General features: G+C 46.1%; 1 protein-coding gene across 1 annotated transcript in view; it reads right to left on the bottom strand.

Moving 5' to 3' along the window:
• LOC103618143 (histone H3) overlaps window positions 1–14,235 on the bottom strand; it is a 20,998-nt gene that overhangs the window by 1,052 nt on the left and 5,711 nt on the right. The window lies entirely within an intron of this gene.

Below are 14,235 nucleotides of genomic sequence, written 5' to 3'. Positions count from 1 at the left end.
GAAAGCCGGGAAAGAGCCACTCTGGGGAGCCTGTGCTCGTCCCTACCGCCTGTGCAGGACTATGCGGTTCGGGGGCGAGAACGCATACTGAGGGGAGGGAAGGAGAGCCGGCATTCGTCTCGGAGCCTTTTGTTCAAAACCAAAAGAACTGAAAATCAAGAGCACAGGGTCGTCTGGAATCGCCTGTGCTTTGAATGCCCCCGATTCACGCAGTCTTCGGTTCGCGTAGCTCAACAAGGAAACACCACGTACTAGAAGTCAGGAATACATTTGTTTCGGCCACGTTTGCTTTGAGACCAGAGACAGCATTCGTTTATCTAACCCTCCTCCCCCAAACTGTACATACATCGAAAGAGGGCTTCCACGGATTTAAGCGAATTATGAACGTCCTCGGGTCCGTTGAAGCAGATGCAGGACATATCCGTTTACCGTAGACAATGCACGTCCCACTTTCCTTAGAATTTACAGTGCTTTCACACCGTAAACGCTCTTTTCCTGAAAAAAAACCCCCAAACAAAAACCAAAAAACAACAACAACAACAACAAAAAACAAACAAAAACAAAACAAACAAAAAAAACCCCCAAAAACAACCAAAAAAACACCAAACCAAAACGGGACATCAAAGTTCAAATCACCATAGCATCACCTCTCATATTGAAAAGGTGGTGGCACTTAAAAGAGCCTTTAAGTCCAGGAGGTCTGGCACAGGGCGCAGAAGCAGTTTACTTGGATGCGGTGTATTTGGTAAGAGCCTTGGTTCCCTCAGAGACGGGTGTTGTTTTCCACTGCCAGCTCTGTGCTCCCTTCGGGTCTGCGGCGGTTTACGAGACGGGGCTGCCGAGCAATGTGAGTTCTCGTGGGTTGTAGAGAGACGTAATTGTCGTAGCCCTAGATCCATATACGAGGACTTTTGTGTTTCCTGGGTATCAAAATGTAGCGTTTTTCTCGTGGCACAGAGAGATGGGGATACCGCGGGCGCAGAGCGAGTCGATGTGTGCGCCCATCGGCGCCAATGAATGCGTGTGTGTTGGGGAAGAGCAAAGCGAAGTGTTTGTCGTTTGAAGCACAGAGCGATGTGTGTGTCATCGGGAGAGGAGAGATGTGTGCCTCGTCGGGCGCTGATGAAGGTGTGTGTCTGCTGGTGCAAAGCGATGTGTATTTCCTTCAGCGCGGCGCGATGAGTGTGTGGGGAAGCAGCAAAGTGCTGTGTCCGTTCGTCGGGGATCGTAATGATCCCTCCGTCGCGGAGGAGCGGGACGATGTGTGCACTAGCAGGCACTGAACAGTGTTTGTCAGCTGGTGCAGAAAGATCTGTGTTTTTGCTGGGCTCGGGAGGTACCGTATGTCGTAGGGAGCAGAGAGATGTATGTGCCGGGAGGTGCGGAGGGCTCTGTCTGTCGGGACGTAAGGGTAATGTGGATTGAGGGCGCTGATGTGTTTCTGGCAGCGGGTGGGGAGTGTGTGGGGAGGACGCAGGGCGATGCGTGTTTCGGCAGACTCAGAGAGACGGGGGACTGTCGTGCACGGCGTGCATCGTCGGGCGCAGAATGATTTGCTTGTAAAACAGTGCAGAGCGATGTGCTGTCCTTCGGGAATGAAGCGATATGTGTGTAAACCGGCGGGCAGCGATGTGTGTGTGCGGGAGGGGCGGGACAATGCGTGTGTCATTGGGAGAAAAGCCGTGCGTGTTTCGAGAGGCGCAGAGCGATGGCAGCGCCGTACGCAGGGCAGTGTGTGACCCGTCGGCGCAGAGCGACGTGTGTGTCGGGGGGTGCTCGACTGTGGTGGAACCGAGGAGTGTAAATCTAATTCGTTTTTCGGGGGGCACTTTTTCGGGATCATAGAGCTATGTGTATGTCAGACACACAGTGTGTGTGTTTGCATATCGTTTAATGGAAAACATATTGTGGAACGTTTAGAAAGTGAACATGTGTACGCTGGACAAAGTAGAATACTGGAACACAGCAGTGGGCTGTGGAGAGAAGAGGTCACTGTAATAAGTACTCTGTGTTGGGACTCCCGAGCACTTGTAAGGATACATCAAATCTCCCTTCTCCCGCCTCTTGACGGGGGAGTGAATGTGTTGTGCAATTCACTAGATCGTAATTTACCTGTTTCGTTCCGTGTTTCTTCGGTCGAGCTTGCACAAGCCGCGACAGCGCGGGGAGGGGTGACAGCCTCCTGCAGTTCCGTGCTCCCGTTTGCCGAGCACGGCACTGCCCGACCCTCCCTCCTTGCCCGACGCTCACTCGGCGGTCGGACCCACCCCCGCTCAGCGCAGGGAAGACGAGCTGGTCACGAAGGTGCCCACTGCGATCAGGAGCTCGGCGGCAGCGCTCCGTCTGAAGCCGCTGCTCTTTCCGCTCTGGCCCCGGCGCCGCGTCCCGCCGTGCTCCGCTTCTCTCCGCGCCCGGTTTTAAGACTGACATGTTAATTAAACACACATTCCCGCGCCGAATTTGTATCTATCTCATCTGACTATTCCTTTCCAGAAACATTGGTTTTAAGGGGGTTAATTATCTTCTGTTTCTTGAATCGCCACAGGAAGCCCTTGAACTGTCATACTCACGGCCCCCAAATTAACCCTTAGCAGGCTTCCGAGGTCTGTGCGGAAACAGGCGAGTTGTACACAGTCCCAGTCGTGTCCCGGAGCAGCTCCTTTCCCCAGCCGCTGCATCCTGGCTTGCCCGTCCTGTCCAGGAGGGACCGCCGTGGGGCTGACAGCAAACTTGCCCCTGCTTTTCCTCTCGGTACCAAGTCTCTGTCTTGCCTGGGTGTTGAGTGAAAAGCTATTGTACGTGGAAGTTTTCTAAGTGTGGGAACTGCTGAAATAAATGCCGTGTCTTATCTTGTATGGAAGTATTGGACTCCTCCTCAGATCCTCCCCGTCTCTCCATTTCGCTCCCGAGACCTGTGGCAGAGCACAATTCATACGAAAAATAGCCAGAAATAGAGAAATCGGGTAGGGGAACCTGCAAGGGTCAGACTCTGGGCTGAATCACAGCAGGCAGGACCCCGACCGTCAGTCTGTTTGTTCATCACCTGCCTTCACCGTCTACATTTTCCCGTGCTGGTCCGGCACACTCCATCCCCCCTCCGCGGCGGCTGCAACTGCAGCTTCGGGCCCCGTGCCCTCACACGGCCGTGGGATGGATGTCTGGCCGGAGCCCCTGGCACAGCCCGCAGTGAAGGAACGGCGCGGAGTCCTTCGTGTCCCTCTGCTTCTTGTGGCACAAAGAAGTCTGAGCAGGCAGTGCCAGGGCATCCCGGCACTGTTCCCTTCAGCAGTCCACACCCTCCTCCCACTCCACACAACGGGCAGACTGTCACTTAGGAGCACACTCCATCCCATCCCCTTCTGTCAGTAGCACACCTCTGCACAGATTTGGCAGTGAAGCCACACTTCGCCTAATCAACGCATTAGTTATCACTAACTGATGTTCTGTGTTACCCTCAGCTTTCCAAGAACAGTTTCATAGAGTCTCTTAAGGCGAAAATATCCTGGCACTAGATGGGGATAAAGTTCCTCTTCCCAGTGATGGTACGAAGTGCTTTATCTTCTCAAAACTATGGCAACCATCACCGACATAAATAAATATTTAACCAACAAGTTTAACACTTTTGCTTGCATATTGAGCTACAAAAGTCTCATGGCCCCATGATTTTATTTTTTTTAATTTAGATGAAGAGAATCTAAATTAAAACACTCTTCTTGATGGATTTTTGCAGACATGCCATCTCTCTGCCACTGATTGCCTGTTAAAGTCCTCTCCTTAACAGGCACTGGTGGATATGGTATTTTGCATGGGGAAAAAAGCTAAATGCCATGGAAAAGATGGTGAGTAACAGCTGTGATAAGCACCAGAAGGCATGGTTAGAAACCAAAAACCGCCACCAACAAAAAAAAACCTCAACACACAAATACCCCCAAACAACAACAACAAAAACCCCTACAAACAAACAAACCCAGAAAACCAACCCACAAACAAACACACTCCCCCCCCCCCCCCCCCCCCAAAAAAAAACACCCATTTTTTTTACAACCAAACACCCCCCCCCCCCTCCCCCCCCAATAAAAAAACACACTAAAAAAACAATCCCAAATCGACGCAGGCAGTATAAATCAGTTTTTCTTTGGGAGTTGCTTATCAAACTGTCCCTGAGGAACAAAACCATAAGAGCCCCCACAATTAGTTTGATGTCTTCCTAGACAAAAATTCTGTGAAGAGCTGTAAACGAGTAAGCTGAACACGTTGTTCAGGGTGGATGTTCAAACCTGATAACAAGGAAATGGGAACGGCAAAGACAAAGAAAAACATTTGCACATTTAAGACAGGGATTTTAACACCCTTTTGTTCTTGTAAGGTACTGTCTTTCCCGCAGGAGCAGCCCACAGAGATATTTGATGTGTCTGTTCCTCTCCTAACTTTTTCTGTGCTTTCAGATTTATGGAAGAACTGATTCCCTGAACACAGCATGACATTTGAAAGGGAAGCTGGTCCCCATCACCGGTTCCACATGATGGAAAATCCAACCCTGGGCCGACAGTGCAGAGCAAAACCGCTTTACTCATCACGGTAACAACGTACAGGCAGATTTCATTGCAGTTCTGCTTGTACTTCGGTATCCAAGAGGACTCAGTTCCCAAGAGGGAAACATACTTCCTGTTGGTTGGACAGTCTTTCTCCCTTTTCCTTTGCCAGACTTGAAGGTTACCTGTTTTTCAAGTTTTCTCAAGGTCTTGCACTCCACCTGCTGGTTTTAACACCTTGACTTTGGGGTAGCATTCAGTCTCAGGTTTTACCTTCCATGTTGTGCCTGTGCATCTCTAACTCCACCGGCTCCACTTTCCCAGCTCAGCCTCATGCCAGCCTCATCCCAACAGACTTGCTCAGTGATCCAGGACAGTGTGGCTGTCCCCAGACACTGTCACGATCCCTGCCCCACTCACCATGTGCAGGTGCTGCACGGCTGTGTCCTTGGCCACAGAATGGCCCTTCCTGCTCCGCTGTCCCCTTTGTCTTTCAGCTCAACCACCTTTCGGGAGGGCAGCCCACTCCTGCTGCTCCCCCCAAACCTTGCTGAACTCATTTGTTCACCTAAGAATGTACTTAATGAAGCTAAATTAGACTTAACATAAAGTCTTCTCCCCTTTCAAATAGCCATAACTTACACATCTGTCCTCTTCAAGTCTATTAGTGATGATAGCAGAGATATTGAGGAATGAAATAAAAATTCAGCCACTTCCAAACATTTCCTGAAACATCATCATGATCCCACACGGATCACTTTTTCCAGCTCAACATGCCATCACTTTCTCAAATATCTGATACCGGGAAAATATCAAGCTCCCCTTGAGATGCATAAAGATGACTGAGAGGGGACCTTATTAATGTATGTAGCTTTCAGAAGGGAGGGTGCCTAGAGGATGGAGCCAGGCTCTTCTCAGTGGTGCCAAGTGGTGAACAAGAGGCAGAAACTGATGCACAGGAAATTTCACCTGAATATAACGAAGAATAACTTTACTGTGTGGCTGAAAACACACTGGAACAGACTGCCCAGAGAGGTTGTGGAGTGTCCCTCACTGGAGATATTCAAGAACCACCTGGACACAATCCTTTGCAACGTGTACCAGGATTACCCTGCTTGAGCAGGGAGGTTGGACCAGCTGACACACTGTGGTCCCTTCCAACCTTTCCCAGTCTGTGGTTCTATGACATATTGCTGACACTGTTCAGCATTACGTCTGCTTCTACAAACACTGGCTTCAGAGTATCACAGGTATCAGTAATAATGGCTATCAGCCTGATCTGCCTGTTCCCTTCTCTTCCTCTACTCCTTCTGTCATTCTTCCTAACCACCTCACTCATCTGGAGGTGCCTCCTGTTTGTTTTTCCCTGGAAGTTACTACATACCCACGATTTCTCATTCCCACTCGCCCTCTCAGAGAAGGACTCTTTCTTCCTGACAGCATATGAGCAATGGCCGTTGTTACCAAACATGTAGCATCCACCTCTTCCCTGCTGCATCAAATGTCCACATGCCTGATTTATGGCACTGAAACGTGTTTTTGAGCTGTAGCAATTCAGCCAAGGAATGTGCTGGACATCATTATGGTCAACCTAAACAGAGAAGAGAAGCTTAGGATGGGTATTCTAAAGCATTAGACAGGACAGGCCATTTCTTTGTCCAGCTAAACAGAGTAATAAACCCTCTCACTACCTTGCTTCAAGTTATCTGGGTGAGATGGACATAGGAGAGAGATAAGAGGCAAATGGATCATATCTTGAGGAGATAAAGACATCCCAGGGGGAGCAGTGAATCAAAGCTGAGCCACCCTGACCACCTGCCTCAAGCATCTGTATGTCCAAGTGATAGTTGGCAGCATCCTGTAGGGAAGTAGATGCTGGTGATTGCCCACACTTTGCCCTGCAGTGATCCTACCAAAAGATGGGGCAGCAAGTGTTCTCATGGGCTAGGTTAAGAGAAAGAATCATTGAAATTTAGGTATGTCATAGTTACATCCCACTGATTTTGCTGATCTCACTCTGTGAATGAAATTTGGTTTTTCTGTGAATACTGGGGCTGCATGCAGAGAAGCTTCCAGAACAATCTGCAAGGCCTGTAATGCTTGGGGTTTCTTTTATTGAAGAAGGAGAAAAAGGAAACAGCAGTTAGGAACTGTAGGAAACAACCAAAGTGCTCCTGGGTAAAAACCCACTATGACTTCCTGAAAAGGAAGGACTACAAGCTCATTTTGGAATGCATAGATCTTCCCAACCTCAAAATATCTGGGAAGAACCCATGGATATCAGCTTTCCAGTGTCTCAGCTTTCTTCTCAGTGCTCACCTGCAATGCTCTGATGCTCATTTATCATAACCTACAAGGAGTAAGAGTATCTCAGATGGCTTCCACATTTAAATTACTGCAGTTAACTGGCCTCTTCCCATCCTTGCAGTTTTTCCTTCCACCATCACTTGCAGGTCTTCTGAGCCAAGGCACCAGACAGCTAAGAAGTGACTCAGCCCCTCAGTTTCTGCCTGTAATGCTTGTGGCTTGTAGGAGATGGTACAGGACAGTTCAGTTCTGCAAAAAGGTATTCCACTTGTAACTTTTCACTTCACCCCGACAACTGAGAGTCAGACAGCTGCAGAAACCAGGCAGAAGTCAAAACAGAAATGTTTTTCTTACCATCTTGAAATGGGAATTAGATCTCACCCATGTGTTCTGCAGTCACCTTTGCTGAGGATGTTTGTGGAGTGGATGACCTAGGAAAGAGAGGGCTGCATCCTTCCCTCAGTGGGAAAGAGCTGCTCTTTCCTAAAGCACAGAGCAAGCAGCAGCAGTCCAGACAAGTCCCAAGTAACATGCATGAAGTGTGCACCAGCAAAGGAAATGTCACCTTCACATGACTTCTGATTAAATCACTGATACACAAACATAAATTAATTAATCCAGAACAGTAGCACTTTCATACATGTAATATTTATATCACATTGAAATATTAAATATTAAAAAGAAGCATAGTAATTTGACTGATTGATTGTTCTGAACTGATTCTTGGAGTTATCCCTTAACTGAGCTCAGAAGTTATCAAAAACTTTGTAGTCTGGAACAATCAAGGAACTATTTCTCTCTTGCTTTGAACCAAAATGAAACTGCTTAAAAAAATCTGAGTATGTTTGTAAGAAATTAATTAAAAAAAAAAAAGCAAGCTGTGTCTGTGGGTCCCCTTGTAATACCTAAATTTCGCTGCCTAATGCCTACAATAACTCAGGTCACAAATTTTTTTATTTTAAGAGATTCCTCTTTTATCTGGGGCCTTTAAATCTCTATGAATACAAAAATTTTTGTCATAGGGAAGAGTCCTTTGCTGTAAACTGAACAGTATGTAATTATAAGTTCTTCCCTATTAAGACGTGAAGTTTTCTTACTCATGTAAGGATGTGCTATGGTTTAGAATATCATGATAAATATGTTTTTAAATAAAATCCATCATGCATGGACAAAAGATGTCTTTCAAATCATTCAAAGTCTGCAATTACATCAAGGGCAGATTTGAGTTGCCTTGAGTCACTCTGTGACTTTAGTTATGGGCTTTTTTGTACCAGGAGCACCCATAAGTCAGAATTAATTTGTCTGCACAACACACACAAAGTATGACTGCTCAGTAGCACAAGCATCAGGAAGGGCTTGAGAAAATGTTGAAGTTACTGTGCGGCCTTAGGCAGGCCCAGGTGCAAAACATGTTAATGGGGCTCTGCAGCTACAGGCTTAATGCATGACTCAATCACCCTGTTTGAAGTGTGCATATATAGGCTGCAGTCCTGCCTCCTCAGCTGCATCTGTGAGATGGACGTCTCCAGATATCCTCCTGAGCAAACACTGAAAGTCAGTCACAATCATAGTGCGCTCAGTGACATTAATCACAAGAGTGAAGTGCTGAAATTGATGGCTACAAACTGTTCAGAGGGGTCAGGAAAGAAGGGTGGGGCAGGTTGTCCTCTATGTTAAAAAAAAAAAAAAGTGGATTGATTGCACAGAACTGTCTTAGAAAAACAGTGATGGACAGTTGAGAGCTTCTGGGTAAAAAATTAGAGGCCAAGCCAACAAAGGAAACCTCACGGCTGGTACTTACCACAGCCCACCCAATCAAAAGGAGAAGGATGTTGATGAAGCTTCTTTCTTCAACTGCAGGTGCCATCATATTCACACACTCCTGTTGGGGAACATCAGTCAACCTGATATCTGGTGGAAGATGTCACAGAAAGCTGTGAGCTATCCAGGAGACTCCTAGAGCCTGTTGAGGATAATTTTTTAATCCAGGTAAAAGGATGTCCAGCCAGAGGAGAAGCACTACTTGACCTGTTCTTGACAACAAAAATTAACTAATCGAAGATGTCAAGAATAGTGGTAACCTGGGCTGCTGCCTAAGCCCAGACCTATCACAAATTTGAGGGATATCAGCCAGACAAACCATAAAGATCCTTAATTTAGAAAACATTCTGTTGCTTGAGAAAAATAGGGGATGGAAACCCCTGGAAAACTGCCCTCAGGGATAAAGGAGCAGGACAGGCCTGAAAGCTATTTAAGGGCATTTGTCTTGTGGAGCAGGTGCACTTGATTCCCACGTGTGAGAAAGCAGGCCAGGAAGGTGGAAGACCAATACGGCTGAGTACGACCTTCTGGTCAAACTGAAGTGCAAGAAATAAATGCACAGGCAGTGGAAGCAGGGACACATATCCTGGGAAGAATATAGGGTGCTGTCCAGGTGTGTAGGGATGGAGTCAGAAAAGCTAAAGTACATTTGGAACTGAATGTGGCAAGGGATGTGAAGAACAATGGAGGGCTTCTGTAGGAACACTGATCAGAAAAGGAGGACTAAATAAAATGTGCCCCCTAATAAAAAGACAGGATATTTAGTGACTACTGGCATAGAGAAGACTGAGATACCCAAGAATTTGTTTACCTCAGTTTTCACTGGCAGTCTCTCTTTGCCATCTCTGAAGTCCATGAAACTCAAGGCATAGACTGGGGGAACAAAGTCCCTCCTATTGTAAGAGATCAGGTTCAAGACCATCTGAGGAACCTGAATATGCACAGATCCATGGCACCTAAGGGGATTCATCCCAGGGTCCTCAGGGAATTAGCAGATATAGTTGCAATACAGATATTGTTTAATATTTTCATCATTACCATAGTGGGATCGAGTGCACCCTCAGCACGTTTGTGGATGACACCATGGTCAGGGGTGCCATTGATTCACTGGAGAGAAGGGATACCATGCAGAGGGACCTTGGCAGGCTTGAGGAGTGGACCCATGTGAACCTCATGAAGTTCAACAAGATCAAATGCACGGCCCTGCACCCAGGTCAGGGCCATTCCAAATATCAGTACAGACTGCAGGATGAGCTGATTGTAAGCAGCCCTGCACAGAAAGACTTGGAGATATGGGTGGATGAAAATTTGGACCTTAGGCGGCAGTGTGCATTTGCAGCTCAGAAAACCAGCTGTATCCTTGGCTGCATAAAAAAAGTACAGCTAGCAGGTTGAGGGAGGTGGTTCTCTTCATTCACTCCACTCTAATGAGACCTCAGCTGGAGTACTGCATCTACCACTGGGGCCCCCAGTACAAGAATGACTTGGAGGAGGTCCAGAGTAGGGCCATGAAAATGATCACGGAGCTAGAACACCTCTCCCATGAAAAAAATGCAATGGTTGTTTGGCCTGGAGAAGACAAGTCTCTGGGCAGACCTCAGCATGGTCTTTCAAAATAAGAAGAGCACTTATAAGAAAGACAGAGAAAGACTTTTCACCAGGGCCTGTAGTGACAGGGCAAGGGGCAAGGTTTCAAAAGCAAAAGAAGGTAGATTTAGATAGGTTCCAAGGAAGAAATTTTTCATTACGATGGTGGTGGGACATGCTGGAACAAGTTGCCAAGAGCAGTTCTTGATGCCTTCAGTGGAAGATTTCAAATCCAGGTGGGATAAGTCTTTGAGCAACCTGGTCTAATGAAAGATGTCCTTGCCCATGACAATGAAGTTGGTCTAGATAATCTTTGAAGGAGCCTTCCAACACAAATTGTGCTATGATTCCATAGTGCACCAAGTCACATGGGCTCATAGGAAGGACCTTCCTGAAAGCATGCATCCGTACCAGAACAGGAGAAAAGCGGGTCCTTGAATTCCTGACTGAACTTTGGAAAAATTTCATAGAATCATAACATCACAAAATATGCTGAGTTGGATGGGAGCCATCAGCACCATCAAGTCCAAGTTCTGGCCCTGTGCAGGACACCCCAAGAGTCACACCATGTGCCTGAGACCATTGTCCAAATGCTTCTTGAGCTCTGTCAGGCTGGTGCTGTGACCATTTCCCTGGGGGGCTTGTTCCAGTGCCCAAACACCTGCTAGGTGAAAAACCTTTTCCTGATATCCAACCTAAATCTGCCCTGACTCAGCTTCGTGGCATTTCCTTGAGTCCTGCCACTGGTCACAGGAATGAAGAGATCAGTGCCTGCCTCTTCCCCTCCTGAGGAAGCTGCAGACTGCAATGAGGTCTCCCCTCAGTCTCCTCTTCTCCAGGCTGAATGGACCAAATGACCTCAGCCACTTCTCATACCCCTTCCCCTCAAGGCCCTCATCATCCTTGTGGCCCTTCTTCAGATGCTGTCTAATCACTTAATGCCTTTTTCATGTTGTGGCACCAAAACTGCCCCCAGCACTCAAGGTGAGGCCATCCCAGTGCAGAGCAGAGTGGGACAATCTCCTCCCTTGCCCAGTGGCGATGCTGTGCCTGATGCCCCTCAGGACACTCTTGGCCCTCCTGGCTGCCAGGGCACTGCTGGCTCATGTTCAACTTGCCATTGACCAGGGTCCCCAGGTGCCTTTCCATGGCACTGCTTTCCTGCCTCTCATTCCTCAGTCTGTACACACAACCAGGATTGCCCTGTCTCAGGTGCAGATTCTAGCACTTGCCCTTGTTAAACTTTGTGTGCTTGGTGATTGCCCATCTCTAATTTGTTGAGGTCTCTCTGCAGGGCCTCTCTGTGCTCAAGGGAGTTGAGAGCTTTCCCCAGCTTACTGTCATTGGCAAATTTAGTATTCCCTTGAGCCCTGCATCCAAGTGGTTAATGAAGATGTTGAAGAAAACTGGGTGAGGATGGAGGCCTGACAGGTCACCAGCCTGATGTTACCCCAGTTATTGTAACTCTTTGTGCCTGATGTGTGAGAACCAGTCTGGCCAACACATCGGGCCCTTGGTTCCCTGTAGAAGAGTCTCTGATTACAATTACCTGTCTTTTCCTCTTAACAGGGGAGGTCTTGATGCGGGGTACAGATGATGTTGGTTTAGGAGGCCCCTCTGTCCCAGAAGGGCTCATCTCATCGGTTGTCTGGCCTTCTGCTTCCAGGGCCTCATACCTGTTCTGGAAGGTGCCAGTTCAACTTGCTAAGTTTTCAGAAGGAGGAGAAAGCTTCCTCCTGGTCAACCACTTCCAAATATCTCTGTCCACTGTATTTAATATGTGTTCCGTTACCAGAAGGATCAAGGAAATCACTGCCTGTGCTCCTGATCCTTCAACCTATCATCCCAAGGCCAAGTGGTATTTAATAAATGTTCTGTTAGCTTGACTACTTTTTTAAAGGGAAAAGTAGAAGACAGAAGTAATTTTGTTTTTACTGACTACATCATTGTACAAAGCTTCATATCAAATATTCATATTCATAGGGAAAAAAAGTTAAGATCTTTTTTCTTTACAATAATATTTGAAGCAATGAATTTATTTTTAAATAAGTTCACCCATTAAATTAAAGGAATTAAACTTCTTTCTCCTTCCCTCCTCCACCTGAAAACCTTTGCAAGATCTCTTTCCATATCCTTCTTTGTTCAGCCTAAAGCTAACTGTCTATGGTTGTGAAAAACAAAATTTAAAAAGTCCATATAGGTGGCCAAAATTTTGGAGGACCAGGAAAAGGAGCTTTTAGGAAAGCACATAGAATTCTTCAGGACAGTGCTGCTACATCAGGTGTTTGGAAGAAGGATAGAGGCCTAGCCTAAACCCAGGAAAATGCATTTGCAAAGGTTCAAAAGAATCTAAAGGTACTAGTGACTCTGAGTGATTAAAATGGATTAAGATACAGAATTTGAAGGAAATATGTATGCTACAGAATTATCACCCAGAAATTTCTCCCCGGTGGTATGTATCCTTCCCAAGAGATTCACTTCTGTGACAATGTAGTTCACAACCCAAAATTCACAGTGGATTCAGCAGGTGAAAGTACCACAAAATGTTAGCATCAGGACAAAACTAAATCCACATCCTCTTCTGTTTTTGTCCTCTCTCACATGATGTTACTCTGATGGTCGTCTTCCCTAGAAAAAAGCCTCTCTGAAATGCCACCACATCTCTTGACAGTCTTTAAGTACACCCCAATCAAGATAATCTAGTACCACTGACAAGTTCTTAAAACTGACCACACCATCATCAAAACTTCACAAGACAGTGTACGATATTGTATTGCCCAAAGACGTAGTGAAAGAAGCCAAATAACTGCGTTTGCAATCATATGAATCAATCCCCTGGGTCTCCTATTCTTTCCCACAGTGTACTACTAATGTTCAAGCATGACCATCCAGTTGCTATCCAACTCATCACAAGAAAAAAAATCATTTTTATGTATATTCAATTTATCCCACATCACAATATTCATGCATTGGAAAAAGCCATGCCCTTCCTTCTCTGAGCAGTCCTGAGGAGAAAATTGTTTGATTAAGTGACTTGAATGATATTATTTTATTAGAGAAATGCCTGCAGCTTTACGTCTGTTTTACATAATGAAAACATGCACACTCTATTTTGACTTTATTTTGTTTTTCTTTCTGTAAAATTGCTGATTGTGGCTGACAAAATTCCTCAATTATAATTGTCAAGGTAAGCACAAAAAATAAATACGACCTTAAAATAAGAACATACAAATGAATGGGTTTATCTACTGTGCATCACAAAAAGAAGTATTTTGGAAAAAACATGGGAATATAGTTCATTAAAATATTAATACAAGGACGCAGAAAACTCAGGGCAACAGAGAAGCAACTTCTGTATGTTTCTATGGGATTTTAAAGATAGCTGATTATTTAAGAGAGCTGCTTTTTGGGCTAATGTTTCTGGTGAAAAATGTCTTTCTTTTACTTTTTATCAACTCCGACTAGACCTAAATAGGGCACTGTGTCCAAAGGTTTCATTATTTTGAAGAAATGAAGACGTGTTATGGAAAACAACTCATAACCCAGATACAGAGCCGAGTGACTACCTTGTGTTATTTGCATCTTTTCAAAGCTAATTTACGATAAGATAAGGTCTCGAGATTACCCCCATTTTGCAGGACCTTGATGAAAAACCCTCTCAGAAACATGTATCCGGTGTCACTGAGCCAGTGGTGTCAAAAGCAAAGTTTTAATTCAAAAGGAGAAATTAAAATCATACGGTCCAGCTCTGCGTGCAATCCCCAAACTCGGGGATTACTGACTCGCCTGAAATTCATTTCAGGTCTCGGTTGAAAGAAACGTCGCAAGCCAAAACTATTCTCTGTCCTCAGCAAGAATGCCAAGAAACGGGGTGCCGCGGTCCAATGCTTTTTAAGAAAAAAGCATTTTTGTGAGAGGGAAGAAACACAAGGCGGGCGGCAGGGAGCAGGGCAGGGGGCGGGGCGGGCTCGGGAGCGGACCAATCAGC

Source organism: Corvus brachyrhynchos, unplaced genomic scaffold (genome assembly GCF_000691975.1).
Source record: "Corvus brachyrhynchos isolate BGI_N302 unplaced genomic scaffold, ASM69197v1 scaffold56, whole genome shotgun sequence".
NCBI classification, from domain to species: domain Eukaryota; kingdom Metazoa; phylum Chordata; class Aves; order Passeriformes; family Corvidae; genus Corvus; species Corvus brachyrhynchos.
This window is presented reverse-complemented; position numbering and strand designations above follow the sequence as displayed.